Source organism: Dendrobates tinctorius, unplaced genomic scaffold (assembly GCF_039654945.1).
Source record: "Dendrobates tinctorius isolate UK_male_01 unplaced genomic scaffold, ASM3965494v1 ptg000395l, whole genome shotgun sequence".
Lineage (NCBI taxonomy): Eukaryota > Metazoa > Chordata > Amphibia > Anura > Dendrobatidae > Dendrobates > Dendrobates tinctorius.
The window spans coordinates 3,657,834-3,685,747 of NW_027362061.1; the positions used below are offsets into that span (position 1 = coordinate 3,657,834).

General features: G+C 43.2%; 1 long non-coding RNA gene across 1 annotated transcript; it reads left to right on the plus strand.

The window, feature by feature from the left end:
• Nucleotides 1-1,839: 1,839 nt before the first annotated feature.
• Nucleotides 1,840-27,914, plus strand: LOC141076200 (uncharacterized). Its single transcript, XR_012227441.1, has 2 exons — nucleotides 1,840-2,115; nucleotides 27,555-27,914. It is a non-coding gene; the product is annotated as an uncharacterized lncRNA (long non-coding RNA).

The window sequence follows — 27,914 nt, forward strand, 5'->3', positions numbered from 1 at the left end:
CACTATTACTCCCCAGCAACATGCCCGCTGTCTTGGGGTCATACTTGACTCCGAGCTTTCCTTTGCCCCCCACATCCGATCACTGGCTCGCTCTTGTTATCTGCACCTCAAAAACATTTCTAGAATTCGACCTTTTCTTACTTTTGACTCCACAAAAACTCTTAGGCTGTGTGCCCATGTAAGCGTTTTTGAAGCATTTGTCCAGGTCAAAATGCTTCAAAAACGCATACAAGAAGCATCCCATTCGTTTTAAATGAAGTCCACACATTTTGTGCACATTGATGCGCTTTTTTTCCGCGAAAAACGCTTCACGGTAAAAAATGCAGCATGCTCATTAATTTTGCAGAAAAGTCAGCGTTTTTGCTCTTTCCTATGAGTCAGAAAACACATGGAAAAAAACGCATAAACGCGCGGTTTTCGCGCGGAAATAAAACGCGCGTTTTCTGGGAAGGAGTCCGATTTTGAAGCAGAAATTTTCTGCATACGTGGGCACATAGCCTCACTGTTTCTCTTATTATTCTCGTCTTGACTATTGTAACTCTCTTCTAATCGGTCTCCCTCTTACCAAACTCTCCCCCCTCCAATCTGTCTAGAATGCTGCAGCCGGGATCATATTCCTCGACAATCGTTAGGCTAAGTTCACACATAGCGGAATTCCCACGGAAGTTACCGCAAGAATTCCGGAATTCCATTCCGCGGGAAAATCGCATTTTAAATTCCCGCGATTTTCCCGTGGAAAAACTAGCGATTTGCAAGCGTAATTAGCTTACGGAATGCTAGCGTTTTCCAAGCGATCTGGAGCATCGCTTGGAGAACTGATTCACAGGTTGGTCACACTCGTCAAACATAGTGTTTGACGAGTGTGACCAACATTTTACTATTGAGGCTGCCTATGCAGCATCAGTAGTAAAAGATAGAATGTAAAAAATAATCAAAAAAAATATTGTTATTCTCATCTTCCGGCGTCCCACGCAGCCTTTCCGCCTCTCTCCACGCTCCCGGCATCGTCCGGTCCGAGACCGCGACGTCATTGCAGTCATTCTCGCAAAGGATTACTGGGACCGGAAGATGCTGGGAGCGTGGAGAGAGGCGGGAAGTCCTCACCCACAAAGCTCTCCGTGGCTCAGCGCCACCCTACATCTCCTCCCTCGTTTCAGTCTACCACCCTATCCGCGCCCTCCGTTCTGCTGACCTGAGGTTAGCATCCTCAATAATCAGAACCTCCCACTCCCGTCTCCAAGACTTTACACGTGCTGCACCAATTCTTTGGAATGCACTTCCCAGGTCAATACGATTAGTCCCCAATCCCCACAATTTTAAGCGTGCCCTGAAAACCACATTTATTCAGACTGGCCTATCGCCTCAACACATTAACCTAATCTATCCCTGTGTGGCACAGCCAAAAGTTTTACCATAACCAGGTTCCCCGCGTCATGTTCCCACATGCTTTATGCATCCATTAGCCCTCTGTGTCTGTACTGTTACACACTTAACATTATGGCTGGTCCATACAATCAGGGCAACTGTTACCACCCACCTTTCGTGTCTACCTCTTTCCTCATAGACTGTAAGCTTGCGAGCAGGGCCCTCATTCCTCTTGGTATCTGTTATAATCTATGTGATTATTGTTATGCTGTAATGTCTATTGTCTGTACAAGTCCCCTCTGAAATGTAAAGTGCTGCGGAATATGTCAGCGCTATAAAAATAAAATTTATTATTATTTATTTTTAAGTTTTGTCATTAAATCTGTAAAAAAAAAAAAAAAAAAAAACTAAAAAAAAAGGGGGAAAAAAAATTCTGAATAAAAAAAAAAAAGCTTCAGTTTGGTAAAACATGGCTTCTGGAATAAGATGAAGAAAATTCCCCTCTAGGGGCCACAAGCTGCATTCCCCCTGGTGACGGTGTGACTTCCTGTCGTCCACACTTCTCTCCTATGGGGAGATGCTGGACAGTGTGGGCGGGGCCACAGCTTCCTCCCGTCTGCTCTATGGAGGAGGTGGCGCCGCCCCTTCTGGTCACATGGGCATGACGTCACCACAGGTCCTGTGTGCACAGAGCAGTCATATATGTGGCGGACGCTCCTGGACCTTCTGCTTTCTGGGCCGGTTCCTCCTGTAAGTCCTATTAACCCTTCCGCCCCCTGTCTTCTCCTTTCTGACAGGACAATCTCTGAATTCGGACAGTGTGACAGGAATTTCAGCAATGTGGAAGGAAGAAATGACAATTTTACTGTTTTCCTCACAGAAATGTCACTTTAGCCCCAAATATATCATTGTCCTAAAGGTGACAGGAGCGCTGAGGCCGCACAGTGCGCCGTGTCTAATGAGTGCCGATACCCCACAGGCTCGGGAGGGAAGGGGCGCCATTGTGGCTGGGATAGACGGCGGACGCCGTGTGACGTGTGAAGAGCTCTGACACCAGAACAGCAGAGACCCCACAAGTGGCCCCATGTTACCCCCTCCACCTCTGGGGGCTCATCTAGGGGGCAGGGAGGATTATTAACCCTCAGGGGTCACAGAATTGTGTAACATTGAGCGGAGGAATGAAATGTTCCCAGTAAAATGTCGCTCCGTCCCCAAGTCTGTAATTATCACACGGGAGAAGAGGAGAAAACAGAAACCACTTGTTCCACAATTTCCCCTGAGCGCCGATACCCCATAAGGGGCCGGACACTCCTCAGGAGGGAAGGGGCGCCATTGTGGCTGGGATAGACGGTGGACGCCGTGTGAAGAGCTCTGACACCAGAACAGCAGAGACCCCACAAGTGGCCCCATGTTACCCCCTCCACCTCTGGGGGCTCATCTAGGGGGCAGGGAGGATTATTAATCCTCAGGGGAATCGCTTGTGTAATACACGACCGCTCCAAAGTTTGGGGTCACCCAGACAATTTTGTTTTCCATGAAAACTCCGACTTTTATTCATCTATTGAGTTGCCAAATTAATTTAACCCCTTAAAGGGAGTCTGTCACCCCATTTTAGCGCTATAAGCTGGGGCCGCCGCCATCAGGGGCTTATCTCCAGCATTCTGTAATGCATTCTGTAATGCTGTAGATAAGCCCCCGATGTAACCTAAAGATAAGAAAAACACGTGAGATTATACTCACCCCGGCGTTCAGTCCGGTCCGATTGGTGTCTCCTTCCCGTCCGGCGCCTCCCATCTTCATACGATGATGTCCTCCTAACTTCTCCCTCGGCTCCTGTGCAGGCGTGCTTTATTGGCCCTGTTGAGGGCAGAGCAGAGTACTGCAGTGCGAGGGGCCGGGAAGGTCACAGAGGTCCCGCGCATGCGCACTGCAGTACTCTGCTCTGCCTTCTACAGGGCAGATAAAGTACGCCTGCACAGGAGCCGAGGGAGAAGGTAGGAGGAGGACGTCATCGTATGAAGATGGGAGGCCCTGGACCGGACTGCAACACCCCCCGCCCCCCGGTGAGTATAATCTCACGTGTTTTTCTTACCTTTCGGGTTACATCGGGGGCTTATCTACAGCATTACAGAATGCTGTGGATAAGCCCCTGATGGCGGTGGCCGCAGCTGATAGGGCTAAAATGGGGTGACAGATTCCCTTTAATAAACGGAGCTTTTTTCGTTTTTCGCTCCCCTTATTTCCAGAGCCATAATTTGTATATTTCTCCGTCAGTATGGCCGTGTGAGGGTTATTTTTTGCGGGGTGAGTTGTGCTTTTGAACGACACCATTGCTTCTACCATGTCTTGTACTCAAAATCGGGAAAAAAATTCCAAGTGCGGTGAAATTGCAAAAAAAGTGCAATCCCACACTTGTTTCTTGCTTGGCTTTTTTGCTAGGTTCACTAAATGCTAAAACTGCCCTGCCATTATGATTCTCCAGGTCATTACGAGTTCATAGATACCAAACATGTCTACGTTCTCTTTTATCTAAGTGGTGAAAAAAAATACAAAATTTGCTAAAAAATAAGCACAATTTTCCAAGCCCCGTAACATCTCCATTTTTCGTGATCTTGTGCTTGGTGAGGGCTTATTTTTTGCGTACCGGGCTGATGGTTTTAATGATACCACGTTTTTGCAGATACATTCTTTTGATCACCCGTTATTGCATTTTAATGCAATGTCACGGCGACCAAAAAAAACGTAATTCTGTCATTTGATTTTTTTTCTCGCTACGCCGTTTAGCAGTCGGGTTCATCCTTTTTTTATTGATCGGGCGATTCTGAATGCGGGGATACCTAATATCTGTAGGTTTGATTTTTTTTTTTATTTTATTTTGATTGGGGCGAAAGAGGGGTGATTTGAATTTTTATGTTTTATTTTCTTTCATTTTTAAACACTTTTTTGTTATTTTTGGCATGCTTCAATAGCCTCCAAGGGAGAGTAGAAGCATGCCATACTTGATCGGCTCTGCTACATATGGGAGATGAGCAGATCGCCCATATGTAGCAGTAATACAGCATTGCTATGAGCAATCTGACGGCAACAACCATAGAGGTCTCTATGAGACCTCTGATTGTCATGGCAACGCGTCGCTGACACCCGATCACGTGACGGGGGTTGGTGATACGCTCATTTCCGGCTGGACGCCGGAAGTACTAGTTTAATGCCCGCTGTCAGTGTTTGACAGTGAGATTTAACTAGTTAATAGGCGCGGGCAGATCTTGATTCCGCCCGCGCCTCTTGCCGGCACATGTCAGCTGTTTATAACAGCTGACATGTCGAGGTTTTGAAGTGGGCTCACCACCGGAGCCCACATCAAAGCAGAAGATACTGACCGCTGATGTACTATCCCGTCAGCGGTCTGTAAGGGGTTAAAATCTCGTCCAGACATTGACAAGGTTCGAAAAAAAGATTTTTATTTGAAATAATAATTTTCTCCTTTAAACTTTGCTTTCGTCAAAGAATGCTCCCTTTTCAGCAATTTCAGCATTGCAGACCTTTGGCATGTGTACCATACGGTCAAGCTGCTCCCACAACTGCTCAATGGGGTTGCGATCTGGTGACTGCGCTGGCCACTCCATTACAGATAGGATACCAGCTGCCGGTTTCTTCCCTAAATAGTTCTTGCATAATTTGGAGGTGTGCTTTGGGTCATTGTCCTGTTGTAGGATGAAATTGGCTCCAATCAGACTCTGTCCACAGGGTATGGCATGGCGTTGCAAAATGGAGTGATAGCCTTCCTTATTCAAAATCCCTTTTACCTTGTACAAATCTCCCACTTTACCAGCAAGAAAGCAACCCCAGACATCACATTACCTCCACCATGCTTGACAGATGGCGTCAGGCACTCTTCCAGCATCTTTTCAGTCGTTCTGCGTCTCACAAATGTTCTTCTGTGTGATACAAACACCTCACACTTGGATTCGTCTGTCCATAACACTTTTTTCCAATCTTCCTCTGTCCAATGTCTGTGTTCTTTTGCCCATATTAATGTTTTCTTTCTATTAGCCAGTCTCAGATATGGCTTTTTCTTTGCCACTCTGCCCTGAAGGCCAGCATCCCGGAGTCGCCTCTTCACTGTAGACGTTGACTCTGGCGTTTTGTGGGTACTATTTATTGAAGCTGCTAGTTGAGGACCTGTGAGGCATCGATTTCTCAAACTACAGACTTTAATGTACTTGTTACTCAGTTGTGCAGTGGGGCCTCCTACTTTTCTTTCTACTATGGTTAAAGCCTGTTTTTGCTCTAGGAGTAGTACACACCGTTGTAGGAAATCTTCAATTTTCTTGGCAATTTCTTATATAGAATTTCTAAGAACGAGAATAGACTGTCAAGTTTCACATGAAAGTTCTTTTTTTTCTGGCCATTTTGAGAGTTTAATGGAACCAACAAATGTAATGCTCCAGATTCTCAACTAGCTCAAAGGAAGGTCAGGTTTATAGCTTCTCTAATCAGCCAAACTGTTTTCAGCTGTGCTAACATACTTGCATAAGGTTTTTCAAGGGTATTCTAACCATCCATTAGCCTTCTTACACAGTTATCAAGCACAAAGTACCATAAGAACACTGGAGTGATGGTTGTTGGAAATGGGCCTCTATACACCTATGAAGATATTGCATTACAAACCAGACGTTTGCAGCGAGAATAGTCATATACCACATTAACAATGTATAGGGTGTATTTCTGAATCGTTTAATGTTAGTTTCATTAGAGAAAACTGCTTTTCTTTCAAAAATAAGGAAATTTCTAAGTGACCCTAAACTTTTACATGGTGGTGTGCTTTAATATTAGCCGTATTTCCTGTTGGCAGGTATACCTTTTCTTTTAGGATTTGATTAAAAACTTCCACCAGTGGAGAAGAAACCTCTTCTACTAATGTTTTGCAGAACTCCCCTGGCAGCCCATCTGGTCCGGGGGCCTCGCTATTTTTCAGGGAGTTAATAGTGTCTAGTATCTCTTCCTTTCTTATTGTAGAGTTGAATCTTTCTCACCTTCTGAGACTGTTGGGAGGGATAGTCTGTCTAGGAATGTCTTCCCCTCTTCTCCATCTACTGGTTCTTGTTCATACAATGTGTTATAGTATTTATGCCAGCTGTCATTTATGATTTTTGGGTCTGTTTGTGGTGAACCTTTGTGATCATTCAAGCTACCTATAAATATCATAGGTGTTCGACCTTTTGCCAAGCGAGCCAATAATGAACCAGCCTTATTAGGCTGGTTTCACATTTGCGCTTTTGTGCGCTGCGCATCGTGCGCACCCGTGCACATGCGCACTGCGCACCTATGTTTAACATGACGTGCGCATGGTCTTGCGCACGGTTGCGTTTTCGTGCGCATGCATTTTTTTGTCTTTTGCGCCAGGCGCGCCAGACGCAACATGTTGGATTTTTTGGTGCGCCCTGTCTCGGCAAAAAAACGCATGCGCACGCTTGCGCACGGAATGCGCAAAAACAACACATTGAAGTCTATGGGAACGCATGCGTGAGCATGGTCTTGCGCACGGTTGCGTTTTTTTGCGCATGCGTTTTTGAGTGAAACAAGTCTAGAATGTTCTCTAGACAATGGAAAAAATGTCACACCTAAAAACGCATGTGCATAAAAAAAAGCAAACGCATGCAAAAACGCATGTAAAACGCAAGCAACGCTGCGTTTTTTTGACGCATCAGCGTGCGCATGATGTTAAAAAAACGCGCGTTTGTTTTGCGTTTTTCTTTGCGTTTTTTATGCGCACGATGCGCTGCGCAAAAAAACGCTAATGTGAAACTAGCCTTACCGTATCTAAAAATTCAGATGTTTTTTGGTTCCCCCTTATTCTTTCTAGTCTGTCCAGCTAAAGGTCAAATTCCGCTTTAGCTTTGATCCATTTATGCCTATTTTCTAAATTGGGTCAGTTAACCCCTTAACCCCCAAGGGTGGTTTGCACGTTCATGACCAGGCCAATTTTTACAATTTTGACCACTGTCACTTTATGAGGTAATAACTCTGAAACACTTCCATGGATCCCAGTGATTCTGACATTGTTTTCTCGTGACATATTGTACTTCATGTTAGTGGTAAAATTTCATTCAATTAACTTGCGTTTATTTGTGAAAAAAACGGAAATTTGGCGAAAATTTTTAATATTTCGCAATTTTCCAACTTTGAATTTTTATGCCCTTAAATCACAGAGGTACGGCACACAAAAAACTTAATAAGTAACATTTCCCACATGTTTACTTTACATCACCACAATTTTGGAACCAAAACTTTTTTTTGTTAGGAAGTTATAAGGGTTAAAATTTGACCAGCGATTTCTCATTTTTGCAACACCATTTTATTTTTAGGACCACATCACATTTGAAGCCACTTTGAGGGGTCTATGTGATAGAAAATACCCAAAAGTGACACCACTCTAAAAACTGCACCCCCTTAAGGTGCTCAAAACCACATTCAAGGAGTTTATTAACCCTTCAGGTGCATCACAGGAATTTTTTGAATATTTAAAAAAATGAACATTTAACTTTTTTCAAAAAAAAAATACTTCAGATTCAATTTTTTTTATTTTACCAAGGGTAACAGGAGAAATTGGACTGCAAAAGTTATTGTGCAGTTTGTCCTGAGTACGCTGATACCTGATATGTGGGGGGGAACCACTGTTTCGGCGCATGACAGAGCTCAGAAGGGAAGGAGCGCCGTTTGACTTTTTCAATGCAAAATTGGCTGGAATTCAGATTGGATGCCATGTCACGTTTGGAGAGACCCTGAATTACCTAAACAGTGGAAACCCCCCACAAGTGACCCATTTTGGAAACTAGACCCCCCCAGGAACTTATCTAGATGTGTGGTGAGAACTTTGAACCCACAAGGGCTTCACAGAAGTTTATAACGTACAGCCGTACAATTAAAAAATCATATTTTTTCCACAAAAATGATCTTTTCACCCCCAATTTTTATTTTTGCAAGGGTAACAGGACCCTAAAAGTTATTGTGCAATTTGTCCTGAGTACGCTGATACCTCACATGTGGGGGTAAACGACTATTTGGGCGCATGGCAGAGCTCGAAAGGGAAGCAGCGCCATTTGACGTTTTTGGCTGAAATTGAGATCGGACACCATGTCGCGTTTGGAGAGCCCCTGATGTACCAAAACAGTGAAACCCCCCACAAATGACCCCATTTTGGAAACTAGACCCCCTAAGGAACTTATCTAGATGTGTGGTGAGCACTTTTAAACCCCCAGTGCTTCACAGAAGTTTATAATGACTGGGCGTGAAAATAAAAAAATCGTATTTTTTCCACAAACATGATCTTTTAGTCCCCATTTTTTTTATTTTCCCAAGGGTAACAAGAGAAGTTGGAACCAAAAGTTGTTGTCCAATTTGTCCTGAGTACGCTGATACCTCATATGTGGGAGTAAACTACTGTATGGGCACACGTCGGTGCTCGGAAGGGAAGCAGTGACGTTTTGTAATGCAGACTTTGATGGAATGGTCTGCGGGTGTCGTGCGTTTGGAGAGCCCCTGATGTACCTAAACTATTGAAACTCCCCACAAGTGACCCCATTTTGGAAACTAGACCCCCCACAGAACTTATCTAGATGTGTGGTGAGCACTTTGAACCCCCAAGTGCTTCACAGAAGTTTATAACGCCCGGGCGTGAAAATAAAAAAATCATTTTTTTGCACAAAAATGATATTTTTTCCCCCAATTTTTTATTTTCCTAAGGGTAACAGAAGAAATTGGACCCCAAAAGTTGTTTTGCAATTTGTCCTGAGTACGCTGACACCCCATATGTGGGGGTAAAACACTGTTTGGGCGCATGGCAGAGCTTGGAAGGGAAGGAGCACCATTTGACTTTTTCAACGCAGAATTGGCTGGAATTGAGATCAGACGCCATGTTGCATTTGGAGAGCCCCTGATGTGCCCAAACAGTGGAAACCCCCAATTCTAACTCCAACCCGAACCCCAACACACCCCTAACCCTAGCCCTAATGGGAAAATGGAAATAAATACATTTTTTTATTTTATTATTTTTCCCTAACTAAGGGGGTGATAATGGGGGGTTTGATTTACTATTTATGGCGGTTTTTGTTTGGCGGCTGTCGCACGCTAAAAGACGCTTTTTATTGTAAAAATAGTTTTTGCATCACCACATATTGAGAGCTATAATTTTTCCTTATTTTGACCCACCGAGTCATGTGAGGTCTTATTTTTTGCGGGACGAGTTGACGTTTTTATTGGTGCCATCTTCGGGCACGTGACAATTTTTGATCGCTTTTTATTCCGATTTTTGTGACGCAGAATGAACTAAAACCAGCGTTTCATGAATTTCTTTTCGGCGTGCGTTTACACCATTCCACGTGCGGTAAAATTGATAAAGCGGTTTTATTCTTCGGGTCAGTACGGTTACAGCGATACCTCATTTATGTCATTTTTTATGTTTTGGCGCTTTTATGCAATGAAAACAATTTTATATAAAAAATATTTTTGCATCGCTTTATTCTGCGAGTTATAACTTTTATTTTTTCGCTGATGATGCTGTGTGGCAGCTCGTTTTTTGCGGGACAAGATGATGTTTTCAGCGGTACCATGGATATTTATATGCGTCGTTTTGATCGCGCGTTATTGCACTTTTTGTTTGGCGGTATGATAAATCATTATTTTTTGCTTAGTTTTTTATTTTTATTTTTTAAGGGGTTCGCTAAAGGGGTTAACTAGTGGGATAGTTTTATAGGGCGGGTCGTTCCGGACGCGGCGATACCAAATATGTGTACTTTTATTGTTTTGGGTTTATTTTATTTCCAAAAAATGAATTTATTAGGGAATTTTTTTTTTTTAAATTTATTTAGCGATTTTTTTTAAAATTATTTTTACACCTTTTTTTTTAACTTTATTACATTGTCCCAGGTGGGACATCACTGTCCTGTGACAGATCGCTGATCTGTCACATCACAGATCACTGTGACAGATCAGCGATCTGTCACAGGCAGTGCTGCAGACTTCCTCATGCCTGCACTTTGCAGGCACTGAGGAAGCCGGCTCCCTGAAGGCCCCCAAAGGTCCCCGTCGCCATCTTGGATCCGGGGACCTGCAGGGATAGAGCCCCCCGCAGCAGCGCTGCACATTGCGCTGCTGTGAGGGGCTCAGGGAAGCACGGAGGGAGCCCCCTCCCTGCCGATGCTTCCCTTTAACTCCCGGTACACCGCGATCGTGTTTGATCGCAGTGTGTAAGGGGTTAACGTGTCGGGGGCGGTCCGTGACCACCCCTGACACATTGTGCCGGGTGTCAGCTGTGATAATCAGCTGACACCCGGCCGCGATCAGCAGCGCTCACCACGTGGGGGCCGCTGATCGCTGTGACCTACTGTCCCGTCCCTGGGAATGAAGTCCCAGGGCACATGGACGGGATAGTACGTCACATGGCAGAAAGGGGTTCTGTGGGAATTGCGAACATGTGCTGCACTTGCGGTTTTGAACTTGCAGTGAAACAAAAAATCACAGCTAGCAGCGTTGTTTTCCGTTGCAGCAATACAGCATTTGCCGGATCTGCCGCGAATGGCATAAATGGCTGATGTGACAGTAGCCTAAGTCCCTGACAACAGTGTCTGCATTAGTCATCCTCATCAATGGGGGGCAGCACTAAAAGTGCCCAGGGCAGCACAAACTCTAAACACGGCCCTGAGCGGAGGCTCCTGTTTGGGATAATAAGCCAACATGATCACAGCTGCTCCAAATGAAAAGAAAATTAGTTTATTACAATGAGAGTTCGTTCACATAACTATATGATATGGTCGAGAACTATCCGATGTCTTATCAGATCGCGCTAGACCCAATATTATACCATGGGGCAGAGCAGAGCTGTACTCTCTATCTCATACTAATTCAGCATGAGAAAAAAAATCACAGCCACTGGCCACCTCCTGATGGGCACCATGAAGAATGTGAAGTGACCAGATAAAGTCCATCATCACCCTTCACCTTGGCTCAGCCGGACGGGGCTCTTCTCTAGCACATGATGCTCACGAAGGAGTCACAAAAGCATTTTTTTACCAGGCAGATATTCTATATCCTGTTCAAATTGTTTTTATTGAAAATGTCCTAATTATTATACAATCCAGGTAATGACGGTCACAGAGGAGCGCCAGCCGAGCCTTCTCTGGGGAGATCAATGCAGCTCCAGCCGGGTGCCTCCAAAGAGGAAGGAGGTTGCGATGCTGGATGAACCCGGTCGGACGGAGCTCAAAGAGAGGGGAGTGTAGATTTAGAATCTTCTTATATTAATCACATTGGACTACATTAATAAAAGAAGATTGTAAATCTACATTCCCCTCTCTTTGCGCTCCGTCCGGCCGGGTTCATCCGGCATCGCTAATTATTATACAAAATAGAGTTAAACAAAATAAAGGAAAAGAAAAGGGAAAAAAAAAGGGGAAACAAGGGAAAATAAAGGAAAATGGGAGAAGGAACTATCGCAAAGCAACAACAGTTATTCTATCTCTGATACATGTACCAAGAGATACTAAGATCAAGGGTAAGACAATGGAGTTATCATTTCTTTCACATTATCTCACCATTGTGATAATGAAACCATCACATATTATGTAAGCTATGTTCCTGATCAGGGCTGCCAAAAGGAATTTCAGGGCCCCATACTGGCAAAATTTTTGGGCTCCCTTGAGACTCCGTCCAGGCTCCACCTCAGTTCTGCCTCCACTCAAGCCCCACCTACACCCCTCAAACTTTCCACAGTCCCACCACCCACTCCTGGAAAAACTCTTCTACCCCATCCTCACCAATCACACAGTAACTGTTCCCATGGAACTGTATCACATACATAACCATCAGCTTTTATTTTGACCAACGGATTTTTTAAGCCTGCCACCACGACAAGGTAGACTCTTCTGGCAGGGCCCTACTCTACTCTAACCTATTAAACGTTTCTTAAAATATCCAATCATCTTATTAGGAATATTTTCTATTTGTTTTTCTTTAAGGGAATGTGTCACATACATTTTTTTAAACTAATTGAAATCCTATTGTTATAATCTTTTTTGTATAATCTGTATTTCTGATTGCAGATTATTGTATGCTGTTTCCTGAACATTTATGGGAGCTGCTCTCTTGCCTGTTTGGAGATATGGATATTGGACATTTACATGTGTATATATATCATAACACATTATAGGGGACTCTATTTCCTTGGGAGAGTTTTCTATTCATGTTCTTACGTTTAGTGACATTACATGCAGATGTCATTGTGCAGGAAGGGGGAAGAGGTGAGCTGTGACATTACCTACTGGGAATGGTGTACCCTGTTATCTCTCATTGTAATCCTGCTTGTTATGATAATGAGGTGACTGCTAATAAGGGATCTCTTCTGGAAGTGCCAGTCTATTAGAAAAGTTGTTTCTGTTTATTTTATGATATAAGGGGTTACATACTTTCTTGCAAAACTTTATTAACTATGATTAAAAGGATTAGCCATGTTCTGGTTATTGGTCACGAATGTGTTTGAGATGATAGGGCTCTTACTAATATGGCCTTTCTTGAATTACAGCAACAAATATGAAATATGGGAAATAGAAATATAGGCTATGCTGAATTTCTGCACTAAATGCCTTTTAATCATCTCATATAATTGTAGATTGTGAGCCCTCGCGGGCAGGGTCCTCGCTCCTCCTGTGCCAGTCGTGACTTGTATTGTTTAAGATTATTCTACTTGTTTTTATTATGTATACCCCTCCTCACATGTAAAGCGCCATGGAATAAATGGTGCTATAATAATAAATAATAATAATATACTCATTGGTTAATAATGATAACTAGAGAGTGGACAATGCCCAAAACATAAAAGCTTCATAACACATTCCCACTAAATATTTTGCTAGCTAAATCTATTTTCATAGGAGTCATTTAGTTAAATCCTTTGGTCAATTACATAAAGTGCAAAATTACAGTGACAATAACAAAAGAGAAAACAAAGAAAACAGACAAAACAAAAACAACACATATAACAATAACATATAACACAATGAAAATAAGGTCATTTTGTGAGATCAGAGAAACATAATATAAAAACAACAAAGAGTATTGCACACAATCTAAGGAACTGAAGTAGGTCCGACCCCCCCCCCCCCCCCTTTGTTCCTGCTCACCGGGCACCATACACTAGTAAGGGCAGTAATGCCCTGATGGCGGCCCTGTTCCTGCCTACATGAAGTATGGAGCTAGTCTACATAGATCATGGGATGTCAGGCATCCATTCCTGGCTACCTACAGTTGCCATTTCATCTAAGTATTCAGTCAATCTATATTAAAAGGAAACTTCTCACCCCCCCAAGGTCATATATGACCTATTAATATGGGCACACAGGTAATAGGTGCTAGTCCTACCTGTATGCCTCATATTAACGGTCTTGTTGTGGAGAAATGTTATATTCTGTCTTTACATTAATGATTTCTTCCAGGCTCCGGGGCATTCTCTGCCTGGAAGAAATCCCTGCCCCCTCTCCTCATTACAATACTACCCTCCTCCCATCAGCGCCAGTAATAGCCCCAGAATCCTGCGCCTCAGCCATGCACCTTGTCGGCGCTCACACCAGAGATTACTGGAGCGGAAGGCGCCGGCACCTGTGCAGAAGATCCCTGAGTGCAGTACCCATAGAAGGGAGGATGAGATATGTATTTCTGGGGGAGTGCAGGGCGCAGGAGTGGGATTCCAGGGCCAAAACTGCCGTGCATGAGAGGGTGTTAGTATTACAATGAAGAGAGAAGGCAGGGATTTCTTCCAGGCAATGCAAGCCCCAGTGCCTGGAAGAACTCATTAACGTTAAAAAAATGTAACATTTCTCAATAACAAGACCATTAATATGAGGCATACAGGTAGGACTAGCTTAACATTTCTATTACCTGTATGCCCGAATTAATAGGTCATATACGTCTCGGGGGGTGACAGATTACCTTTAAAGCATAAACACACATAGATAAGAATTAATATATATAATATGATGACGACAGCCGTCCAGACCTGCATCCCACCACAAGAAACAGTCCAGAGTAATCCCTGGAGAATGCTATCATCCTCAGTGACACAGTGAGGGGCTATGCGCCCCCTTCTGATCTCAGGCTATTTACTCATCTAGGAGTGTCTGCTCAAACTGTTGGGGTACAGCTGTGGGACCCTATTTTCAGAGATGATGTCCTCCACCCAAGTCTCAAAAAGCTAAAAGGGTCTTCAGGAGAGGTGGGTAGTCAAGCTAGCCTATCAGACGGTCATCTCTGTAGCTGTAGTCATCCTTCCTATGGTACTATTCAGGGGTGGACATGTTATTAGTACAAATTGTGAAATTGCACACGGGCCAAGAGGTAAGGGGACCCATTTCCACCTCCAAAGCAGATACAATTATGCATTATGATGAGTTATTGGGCTGATCTTTAGCATAAAGACATAATATATCCACAAGACCATTAATATGAGGCATACAGGTAGGTCTAACGTAACATTTCTATTACCTGTATGCCCATATTAATAGGTCATATACGTCTCGGGGGGGGGGGGGGGGGGGGGTGACAGATTACTTTTAAAGCATAAACACACATATATTAATTCTTATCTATCTAATAGGATGACGACAGCTGTCCAGACCTGCATCCCACCACAAGAAACAGTCCAGAGTAATCCCTGGAGAATGCTATCATCCTCAGTGACACAGTGAGGGGCTATGCGCCCCTTCTGATCTCAGGCTATTTACTCATCTAGGAGTGTCTGCTCAAACTGTTGGGGTACAGCTGTGGGACCCTATTTTCAGAGATGATGTCCTCCACCCAAGTCTCAAAAAGCTGAAAGGGTCTTCAGGAGAGGTGGGTAGTCGACCTAGGCTATCAGACGGTCACCTCTGTAGCTGTAGTCATCCTTCCTATGGTACTATTCAGGGGTGGACAGGGTTGGACATGTTATTGGTACAAATTGTGAAATTGCCCACGGGCCAAGAGGTAAGGGGACCCATTTCAACCTCCAAAGCAGATGAAATTGGGCGTTATGATGAGTTATTGGGCTGCAAAGGATCCATATATTGTTCATGCACAGTGTCCCTCTTCCGCCTGTGTCTTCCAGTGGCTCCAATATATAATTAATTTCCTGCAGTGAGAATCACATCACATTAATAATTTCCAGGCAATCAAGCTCAACACCATTAATCCTATCACTACCAATACTGTGTGGGCTTTTGAAAAGTTGAGAGTAAATTGTTTAACCCAACTCTGATAGACCCCATCCAGAAAAAGGGATTCCATCCCTCCTTGGATATATCTCCAGCTTTTTGCTGCAGCTCCTTTCCTTTATCCATTATTGAATCATGTGCATCTTCTAGGAGCAGCATTGCTCACCTATAACAGCGCAAGTGCCCCCTTCAACTGCTAACAGGCAGTCAAGCGCCATTGTCTTCTGAAGGGCTACTATCCTCATTAGTGACATCACAAGTAGAAGCTAATGGAGGTGACGCCAACAACCAAAACATTTGGTGACATCACAAGTAGTAGCTTATGGGGGCAAAGCTAACCACCAAAACATTCCGTGAAATGACAAATAAGAGCTAATGTGGGCGGAGCCAAGAACCTCACTTCCATTGAAGTGCATTGCCCAATATACTAGAGATCAAACGCTATGAATCCTCCAATGTGGGGGAAGATTTGACTAGCTTTACTGCATATGGAGCTAATATGTATATACATCGGTGTTGTGCAAGGATTTCCCAATATTGGTTGGATTTATATTTTTGATCTGGACTGTATATTACTATATGTCTCAATGACATCCGACAATTACATAGTTATCTTCATGTTACATGCAGGGTGGATAAAAATCTTGATTTTTTTAAAAAAATCAGATTTTTTTGATTTAAATCAGATTTTTTTGATTTAAATCATTTGATTTAAATCAGATTTTTTAATCAAGTTGTACACAAGCAAAACTTTGTCTTTTTGCAAATCTAATTGTTTTACACAAATAAAAATATTAAAACAGTTGATTATGAAACCTAATAATTTTTATTTGCACTATTAAACACTCAGAATTGAACTACAGAGAGTAAGTACTTTTTAACAATAGCCTATCTCTAAAGTTTGAAGTAAGCAAACATCTTCAGTGAATACATCAGTCCTTTAAGCCTACTGTTTATTTAGGACTTTTTATAGGAAAACCAGTTGTCCTGCTTTAGCAGTTCCTAATCCTAAGCGGTTTCGGACTGTTGTGTGCACAAAACCAAATGAAGAAAACAATCTCTCTACTCCTGCGGATGAAGCCGATGCAGTCAGTAGCTGAGTAGCTAGATTTATTATCTTTGCTGGAAGAACAAGTGATTGCGACTTCCACCAGTCCAGTGGTTTTAGTTCATTAACGACGTTATCTGCAAACATGTATTTTTGAAATGGTGCAGATTCACACTTCAATTTCAGCACAGTTGCCACAATGTCATGGTTAGTATTGGCGAGCCACTCCATTGCAGAGTTGATTTCCGCCTCAGATAATTTTTTCCCTCTGTAGATGGGATGCAAGATATTGGCTAAATAGTGTTCTTCTTTTAATGCTTGGTCCTTGCGGTGCTGTATTGCAACCTTTACATTGTTTGAGAGGTTCAAGAGATCTAGAGAACCTTCTAAATCTTTCCAAACTTCTGTGGCATCAGCTATGGTTGCAGTATCTTTCTGCATTTTATCCAACGCAATCGATATTGGCTTTAACCTTTCCAAAAGGTCCTCGGCATTTCTCTTCACACCAAGATTTAATACTTTGCTTCGTATATTAGCATCAATTTTATCCCGATGTGTTTCGCAAATGGACAGTAATTTTGACCAGTTGTTAATAAACAGTTCCAAGCAGTCAGCCAAGGTATTCCATCTAACATCTTGTGGTAGAACCAACTTCAGTCCTCCCATTTCCTTGTAGGTTGCATGTGCAAAATGATTATTGCGGAAATATTTAACAATTTCTACAACATGTTCCTTGACACCCAAAATATGCAGGTCTTTTGCCAAAAGATGCAACAAATGGGCAGAACAACCGTATGTAATGACATTTGTGTCATCCTGTGCCAGTTCCGCTCGCATTTTTGCCACATTGCTTGCGTTATCAGTAACTAAGCTCCTTACTTTACATCCAAACTGTTCTTGGCATTGGTGAATTGAGTTCTTAGCAATTTCAAGTAAATATTCAGCAGTATGTGAATTTCCAGATGTGTCGATTGTGTCTGTAAGGTAAGTTTCACCATCTTCTGTTGTGACACAAGTGCAAATTATGGGGTCGTTGTGGATGTTGCTCCAACCATCCAAGCTCATGTTAACAACCTTGTCTTTCAAATATTTTGTACAAGCCGCTCTTTCTATGTCGTATACAGCCTGAAGATGTTTTCCTGAGATATCAAATCTACTTGGTGGTTTGTAGCCTGGTCTAATTCCTTCGATCATTTGTACAAACAATGGGTGCTCAACTAGTCGGAAAGAAGAATTGGTTGCAAATATGAATTTAGCAATTAATTCATCAAAATGTTCTTTCTGGCTCGTCGTAGTCTTTAAGATGAATTTTTCTACACTTTGCACGCAAAGTTTTTTTTTGGGCTGCTTTGTTGAAGTTGTACCCAGATATTGATTGTCACGTGCAGCACAAGCCATATTTGACCCTGAAAGCACAGAAATTAAAAATATAAATCGACTGCGTATTTGAAGAAATATAACGAAAATATTGAAACAAACTTTTTGAACAATGTAATGGTCCTCGTCCTATAAGGGCTGTCTCAAAAGTTATGCTACTCAAGGTTTCCGGTGAGGTTGCTGTAATACTGGTAACTAATATCAGAGCCTCAGCAACTGAAAAAAATTATGTCACAAAAGTTTTAAAAATGTTTTTTTTTTAAAATGGTCAATTTGGCAGACTTCAAAAGTGAATTGCAGCCTACAATAAAAAAAAAAATAAGCGTATACACACTTTATTTTTACTTAAAGGACATGTGCACCTTTATTTTTTAAGGTGCAGCCAGTCACAGTGTGCACATGTCCTCCCCCCGCAGCTCTCTTACCTCCGATGTCAGCGCTGCGGGGATCCGTGGCTTCGTTCTGCCCGTCCGCGAGCGCGCCTCCATTCATTTCAATGGAGCGTGCGGCCCGCTGACGTCACGCCGCTGGATCACTGCGAGTAGGCCGCAACCGGAGGACGGGAGGCGGACGGTCAAAACGAAGCCACGGATCTCAGCGCTGCGGGGATCGGAGGTAAGAGCGCTGCGGGGGGAGGACATGTGCACCTTAAAAAAATAAAGGTGCACATGTCCTTTAGCGTTAATTTTCTGTGAAATATTGCCTTAACATAAATTTAAATTCTATACTCCAGAACTACCAGTGCTAGAAATTTTTCTTTTCATAGACTTTAACCATCCCAGTAAAATGTCTGTTAAAAAAATAGGTTGTAAATTAATTGCCAGACTTAGTTACCACTAGTACTAGGCTCCTGGTGCATAAGAAGCTGTGGGGGTTCATTGACATTAGTTGTATCACTATCAACATCTTCATTTCCCTTCTGGTTGCAGTTTTCATAATGTGATTTCAAACGGCAAACAAGTCCTTGGATATCCTTTTGACAGTATTTGCACTTTGCTCTTGCACCTTTCTTTCCAAGATCTGCTGCTGGCATCTCAACAAAATGAACCCAAATAGGGTCTCTCTTACGACCTGCTGCCATGGCTCACACAGATCACTTATGAAGTTTGATTGTTACTACAGCCTGAGCCAAGCACTGCTGATGTTACTACAGCCTGAGCCAAGTACTGCTGACTATCCAACAAGTTTGGGCATGTCAACTGAATGCAGGGAAAAAGAAACTAAACCAAAACTGAAACCAAGCTAGAAGTGTGGAATTAAAGGGGCAGTATGAACAAAATGTGGAGGCTATTAATAGTTTATACAATTAAGACATGCTGCTTTTAAACACCTACCTATTGCCATATAGTAAAACAAAAAAGATTTTTACTTACTTTGGGGTCCCCCCCTCACCCTGGCGTTAGATCGTTGCCCCTAGTTTCGTCCGTGTAACTATGGGCGCACATGCACACTGCTCACTTCTCATTTTAATCGTGATTTATATTAAAAAAAAAACCTTTTGATTTAAATCAGTGATTTAAATCATGATTAAAATCATGATTTAAATCGATCCGATTTAAATAGAAAAAAATCTTTTGATTTAAATCGTGATTTAAATCATGATTTAAATCGGCATGATTTAAATCAATCCACCCTGGTTACATGTGTTCCCTTTACAGGATATAACTTTAATCTCCCAGATTTGGATGATTCTCTAACAATACATGGCCTAAAAATCGAGAAGTCGTCATGTTCCAGTTATGGCTGAGGGGATTCTCTCAATTATAACTAATCTATGGAGCTGATGAGCAAGAAAGTCAGAAGCCAGAATCATGTGATGGATAATCGGTAAATCGCTGTCATTTCTGGGCTTGTAGATAAATCCCGTCACACCCTATACATCTCCCTTTACTATTGGTGGAAGAGCTGTAATGCTTGGACAGCTCCTAATCTGAGGGGTTCACTAATTATTTTGGACCTGCTTGTATTATATGGAATAAAGACTCCATAATGAATAAAAAATACATGAGCAATAGATGATAGAAGAGAATGAAGGACACAACAAGAGATGACATAGAGCCGACTTACCGCTCTCTCCACCGTCTGCAACTGTCAGACGGAATGTTGGCTCTGTAGCTCCATACACAATGTGTGTGATGTCATAAGGCAAGGGGGCGGAGCCAGAAACCTCAACATTCCGTGACATCAGCAGCAGGAGCAGCAGTTATTTAAAGAGACCAGAGCAGGCCATACAACCCATTCATTACCATATAAATGAAATTGACTCTAATTATCCATCTTGACCTCTTAAAACTTTCAAAAAATGCCACAATGTCATTATTACCATACATTGTAATTCCGGAGTAGTTTCCACTGATGTGAACAGTGATAAATCAACAATAGTAACCCATATATCCCAGTATTACAGAAGATTATATGGATGGTTGGATGTGGAGGTGGACATGCTGCTGTAGGATAAATGGCCAGTAAATAGGGGAGGACACTATAGACAATGTTACTATATACCAGGATTGGGCTATTAGTTTTCCCAAGGGGCTATATGAGAGACCATAACATATTAATTATTACTTTATATTAATAATAATTGTATAACTTAATATTGAGTAGAATTAAATATGCTGACACCCCCTACATCCCATGTGAACCCATATACAGCCCCCTTTATACCTCTATATACTGTAAGAGCTCACACCTAGCTTCCTACATACAGTATGAGCCCTTACATAGCCCCTCCACATACATTGTAAGAACCCACCTAGCCTCTCTATATATAGTATGAGCCCCCACATATCCTCTCTATATTCAATATCAGCCCTCACATAGCGCTTTGTATATAGTATGAGACCAATGCTAACCAAAAAAGGGTACACTAATGTCAATAATAATCCCAAATAGAGTGCAACACCTAGCCTATAAACTAATGAAGCCAAAAGACACGGAGAAAAAGAAAAGGCAAATAACACGGTATACACCTCCGTATATAAAAAAGTGAAAAAACCTTTATTTCATCATGGACATGGTAACGTTAAAAACATTTAAAATACACAACAAACCAATAGCCTAAAACTCCCCAAAAGGCCCATAAGCCTTAAATACAACCCATGTAATGGGTGAATGGCAGCCCCCAGCATATGCAGAAAGAAAATACATGTGTCATACGGTGATAATGATAAATGAAAATATAAATACAAATATAAACAGAATGGGTGATGGTACATGCAGGATGCGACTAATCAACATCATTTCCCATTGCACAGGTATAAACAGTCAAAAAACAGACTCCCACATATACCAAAGCATGTATGCAAAGAAGTCACCCTAAAATAGTTGTAACAATACAGATGACGTCAAAAAATGGGCATAACTGACTGAATGCTATAATGAAATAAAAGTATGATCACCCAAAATGAGAAAGCCAGACACTGACATGGGAGTGGCAAGAAGTCCCGAGGGGGACAAGAAGAGAGAGTGGGAAGAGGCCCCACGCTTATCGCCGCTTCGTCAGTCAGTTATGACTAAATCCAGTAACTGTTGACTACTGGTGACAGATACATAAGAAAAGAAGGAAGCGCATCACAGAAGAATCTAATATATAAAACTCAAAGTGTGTGTGTGTGTATGTATGTGTGTATGTCCGGGATAGGCATCCGCACCGTCGCAGCTACAGCCACAAAATTTGGCACAGTCACACGTCTGGACCCCGAGAGCGTCCTAAGCTATGTTGTGAGGCGAAATTTTAACCCCACGTGTTCCAATTCACCAAACAATTTTGCCCCTATCTACATACCGGGGGAAAAAGTGTGCGCTCGTCAAGCCCCGCCCCTCATTATGATGTCATAATGCCCCTCTTTGCATACTGGGGAAACAGTGGGTGCGTATCAAGCCCTGCCCCTCATTATGATGTCACAATGGTTGCCATGGCGACGCTGATATCATCATAGGTTGCAAGCCCCGCCGCCGCTCATTATGATGTCATAATGGTTGACTATGGGATGGAGCATGTGTGATGGGTATATGGGCACTGGACTATGGGATGGAGGATATGTATGACGGGTATATGGGCACGGGACTATGGGATGGACGATATGTATGACGGGTATGTGGGCACGGGACTATGAGATGGAGGATGTGTATGACGAGTATGTGGGCACGGGACTATGGGATGGCGGTTATGTATGATGGGTATATGGGCACTCGACTATGGGATGGCGAATATGTATGATGGGTATATGGGCACGGGACTATGGGATGGAGGATTTGTATGATGGGTATATGGGCATGGGACTATGAGATGAAGGATGTGTGATGGGTATATGGGCACTCGACTATGGGATGGCGAATATATGATGGGTATATGGGCATGGGACTATGGGATGGAGGATGTGTGATGGGTATATGGGCACTCGACTATGGGATTGAGGATATGTATGATGGGTATATGGGCACGGGCCTATGGGATGGAGGATGTGTGATGGGTATATGGGCACTGGACTATGGGATGGCGAATATGTATGACGGGACTATGGGATGGCGGATATGTATGATGGGTATATGGGCACTCGACTATGGGATGGCGAATATGTATGATGGGTATATGGGCACTGGACTATGGGATGGATGATATGTATGACAGGTATATGGGCATGGGCCTATGGGATGGTGGATATGTATGACGGGTATATGGGCACGGGACTATGGGATGGACGATATGTATGACGGGTATATGGGCAAGGGACTATGGGATGGAGGATGTGTGATGGGTATATGGGCACGGGACTATGGGATGGTGGATATGTATGATGGCTATATGGGCACTCGACTATGGGATGGCGAATATGTATGATGGGTATATGGGCACGGGACTATGGGATGGACGATGTATATGATGGGTATATGGGCATGGGACTATGAGATGAAGGATGTGTGAGGGGTATATGGGCACTCAACTATGGGATGGCGAATATGTATGATGGGTATATGGGCATGGGACTATGGGATGGAGGATGGGTGTATGGGCATGGGACTATGGGATGGAGGATGTGTGATGGGTATATGGGCACTCGACTATGGGATTGAGGATATGTATGATGGGTATATGGGCACGGGCCTATGGGATGGAGGGTGTGTGATGGGTATATGGGCACGGGACTATGGGATGGAGGATATGTATGATGGGTATATGGGCACTGGACTATGAGATGAAGGATGTGTGATGGGTATATGGGCATGGGACTATGGGATGGAGGATATGTATGATGGGTATATGGGCACGGGCCTATGGGATGGAGGATGTGTGATGGGTATATGGGCACGGGCCTATGGGATGGAGGATATGTATGATGGGTATATGAGCACAGGCCTATTGGATGGTGGTATGAATGATGGGTATATGGGCATAGGACTATGGGATGGAGGATATGTATGATGGGTATATAGGCATAGGACTATGGGATGGAGGATATGTATGATGGGTATATGGGCATTGGACTATGAGATGAAGGATGTATGATGGGTATATGGGCATGGGACTATGGGATGGAGGATATGTATGATGGGTATATGAGCACAGGCCTATTGGATGGTGGTATGAATGATGGGTATATGGGCATAGGACTATGGGATGGAGGATATGTATGATGGGTATATGGGCACGGGACTATGGGATGGAGGATATGTATGATGGGTATATGGGCACTGGACTATGAGATGAAGGATGTGTGATGGGTATATGGGCATGGGACTATGGGATGGAGGATATGTATGATGGGTATATGGGCACGGGCCTATGGGATGGAGGATGTGTGATGGGTATATGGGCACGGGCCTATGGGATGGAGGATATGTATGATGGCTATATGAGCACAGGCCTATTGGATGGTGGTATGAATGATGGGTATATGGGCATAGGACTATGGGATGGAGGATATGTATGATGGGTATATAGGCATAGGACTATGGGATGGAGGATATGTATGATGGGTATATGGGCATTGGACTATGAGATGAAGGATGTATGATGGGTATATGGGCACTCGACTATGGGATGGCGAATATGTATGATCGGTATATGGGCATGGGACTATGGGATGGAGAATATGTATGATGGGTATATGGGCACTCGACTATGGGATGGAGGATATGTATGATGGGTATATGGGCATGGGACTATGGAATGGAGGATAATTATAATTTGTTATGACTAACCACAGTTAGTTACTATGCCCGGGCAGCGCCGGGCTCTTCAGCTAGTATAAAATAAAATTTAAGTCACCTTTATTCCATCCAGGTTAAAAATTAGAACATTCATGGTACAAGATTATTTTACAACTAAGGTCTTCAGCCAGAAACGCGTCAGAATGAACATGATTTTAATCTTGCACCATGGATGTTCTAATATTCAATCTGGAAGGAATAACTACTTGAATTCACATTCTGCTCTACCCTCCAGTTCTTTAGAAGGAACATGAAGCAATTTGCCAGCCTTTTAGGCAGATAGGTCCAAGTTACCATCTCCTAGTCTGTGGTTAGGCTAGCTCTGCCCCGTAGGCACCACTAGGGACTGTGGTGCCAAGAGATCTATTCTGTACAAGAACCGTCAGGGTCAGTTGCAGCTATTTAGTGTATAACCTATTTTCCCAAGTGAGTTACCACACAGGCATAGCACCCCGATTTGCCTGAGCTACTTGTGAAGGAACGCCTCGTGTGCGCACATTTCCACAAGACAGCTGCCGCTGATCTAGCAGTGCTTCAGCAGCTCTTGCAAGTGCCAGTTCACACACTGGTGTGTGACGTGACCATACTCTGGAACCCCACATTACATATGTTGGCAAGTGTTTGTGAGCAGCAGAGGGCAGTAGCTGAATACGAGCTACAACATGCCCGTCAGTATTCCGATCAGTCTCCGCACAAAACAACTGACAAGTTGGCATTACCAATTACCATCGATTACCAATATACAACACTACAGAGAGAGGTTGAGCTTTGTCCGGGGTAACTGTATCCCTGTAGAGACTTGTTATTAACACTATTATTTAGTCCTCTATCTCTTAAATCTGTGTAGTTATATCCTGTAAGTGAATATTCACTGATACATTGTCTCTAAATCTGGATAATTGTATCCCATTGGCCAGATAAATACCTTATATTCCAGTACCTGGGAAATTGTATCCCAGTAGTGATAGCTCTACTGCTTTATACAGTATACCTATCCTGCTGGCTAATGGTCTGGCTAAATTTATCCCTCTACTATCAGCAACTATTGTATTTCTAATTGCACTTTAATCTTATTATTGTATAATTTTTCAATAAAGGTTATATTTTAGTAGACTTTAGTTAGGGTTTATTTGCTGTCTCAGATTTTCCCTCTCCCCATATTGTATACGCATACATCTCTTCCTTGCCCCCCAAGCTGTGTATTCAAATCTTCCCCAACCCGTTACAATAAATCGTCAGTTTCTTCAGTTCCATTGGAGCACTTAGCACCGATGCTGTTTGCGCCTCTGAGGCGCTGGCGAATTACGCCAACAGGGTGATCACATGACTTGATCACGTTGCTGACATTGCCATATCCCGGTGGTCAGGGCTTCAATTGTGCTCAGTCTGTCTGAAAAATGCAAGTACAATTGATCACTGGGATCCGGCGCACTTCATCTTCTCTGAGCTTGACATCCGTCTCAGAGAACAGCCGACTCATAGTCTGCCTGGCCCATAATGCAACCTCCAGGAAATCTCCTCGGACCGCCGGATGAGTCGGCTCAACGGTGTTCCCTTGCCAGCTGATCCGGGGCAGATTCCCCTCCTGCCCTCCCCTAGACATGCCTCTGGATTAAGGCTAAATAACAGAAGCAGTTGCTGTTTTCTATAAAATTTATAAAAAGCAGTACATTATAGTAATACCTTGACTAACGAGTGCATCTACTTATGAATTTTGCAAGATGCGAGCCGTCGCTCTGTCAATTTTTGCTTTATGATGTGAGCCGAGATCTGAGTTACAATCGAGCAAGCTTACACCACTCACCTCGTGGTTACCCTGCCGTGCAAGCACCTCTGTCGTTGCTTCATTCTTCGACTATGGGTCCTAAAAAAGTGAGTTGCCCTGTCAGTTCTTTTTACCTGTTCTTGGGATTCAGGACCTTACCATCTTTTGCTGCACACAGGTTTTTGGTATTACCAAAGTTGCCATTTTCCTGGGGTGGACTCTATTTTAAGCACTGCATGCTGCATGTATTTGACATGGGGCTGTTCATAGGAAAATGGTTATTTTTTGGTTAATTCTTCTGCTAATTTTGCTGTTAATGAATCTTTTTTAAAAACTCCTAATAAAATAATTGGTGTGGCTTTTGGGGGCTGGAAGAACGGATTAATTTCATTTCATTTTAATGGGGAAATTTAATTTGATATACAAGCAAAGAACTCAGTCTCAGAATGAATTAAACTCGTAAGTCAAGGTATCACTGTATATGGTCTTTAGTGATGAGCGAACATTCTCGGATAACGTCTGATCCAAGCATGCTCGGGTGTTATCCAATGCCTTCAGTGTCACCAACTCCCTGCCATCCCCTTGTCCGGTTCCAATACGGAAAGGTTCCAGGAAAGACATCTCAGCTACTCCTGCCTCGGTCGTAGACCCCGGATCCTTCTTGAGACAGTCCTTAAGCCGGTGCCCACCTGCACGATCCTCAGCCTGGGACCCCTTCCTGCTGTAGCAGCTCTATCCCCACAGCCGGCAGACTGTCTCTTTCACTGCTCCTTGCACCTTGCCCTTGGCAAGGCTGCCCGGGCTCTGCTGCCTATCCAGGAAGTGTCCTGACTATATCCCTATGCTCTGCCCTGCTCAACTCTGACTCCTCCCTACTGACAAACCTCTATGCTAACTGTACCTAACTAACACTCCTAATCTATTTTATTCTATTCCTTTTCTCTATGATGACCCCCTCTATTCTAATCCCCCTACGGTCCTATACTATCTAAGATCCTATCCTGGCCCTAAGCCTATACATCGTACATGACAGATATATCACATTACAGTACATAACAAGTATAATAACGTTAGTGAACAATGAGGTGCCACACGTAACCATGAGAACAGTGTCCAGGGAAGAGGAGGAATGTGAGGGTCCCCGCCACCTCCTTACACTCCTCCCTCCTAAAATATGGTCATCCCTAAACATGGCGGCACCTGTAAGCTTAAAACTGTTAGAATTTTGTTTAAAACATATACAGTTAGTACAGCCTATGTCCAATGCTGCTGAGGGTCAAACGTGACCCTGGCTCCACTTGGTTAGAGCCCCCCAACAAAAGAATTCAAGTTCCTTTAGTGTGGGTCCGACTGACCTCGGTCTCCTGGCTCCTGGGACCCATCTTAAAGGGAACCTGTCACCCCCCAGGGGCATTTTTCAGTTAAAGAGCCACCTTCAGCAGCACTAAGGCTGCATTCTGTGAAGGTGGCTCTTCTTTTTCTGACCCCCAGTAATGCCAAAATATTGACTTTTATAATTAGCTCCTCTTACCTGTAATGTGTTCCATAGGTATGATGTGTCCCCCATATCAGCCGCCTCCCATAGAACACCTGTGGAGAGATCTAAAAATGGCAGTTTGGAGAAGGCACCCTTCAAATATCAGGGACCTGGAGCAGTTTGCCAAAGAAGAATGGTCTAAAATTCCAGCAGAGCATTGTAAGAAACTCATTGATGGTTACCGGAAGCGGTTGGTCGCAGTTATTTTGGCTAAAGGTTGTGCAACCAAGTATTAGGCTGAGGGTGCCAATACTTTTGTCTGGCCCATTTTTGGAGTTTTGTGTGAAATGATCAATGTTTTGCTTTTTGCTTCATTATCTTTTGTGTTTTTTCATTTAAGACAAATTAAATGAAGATGATAATACCAAAGAA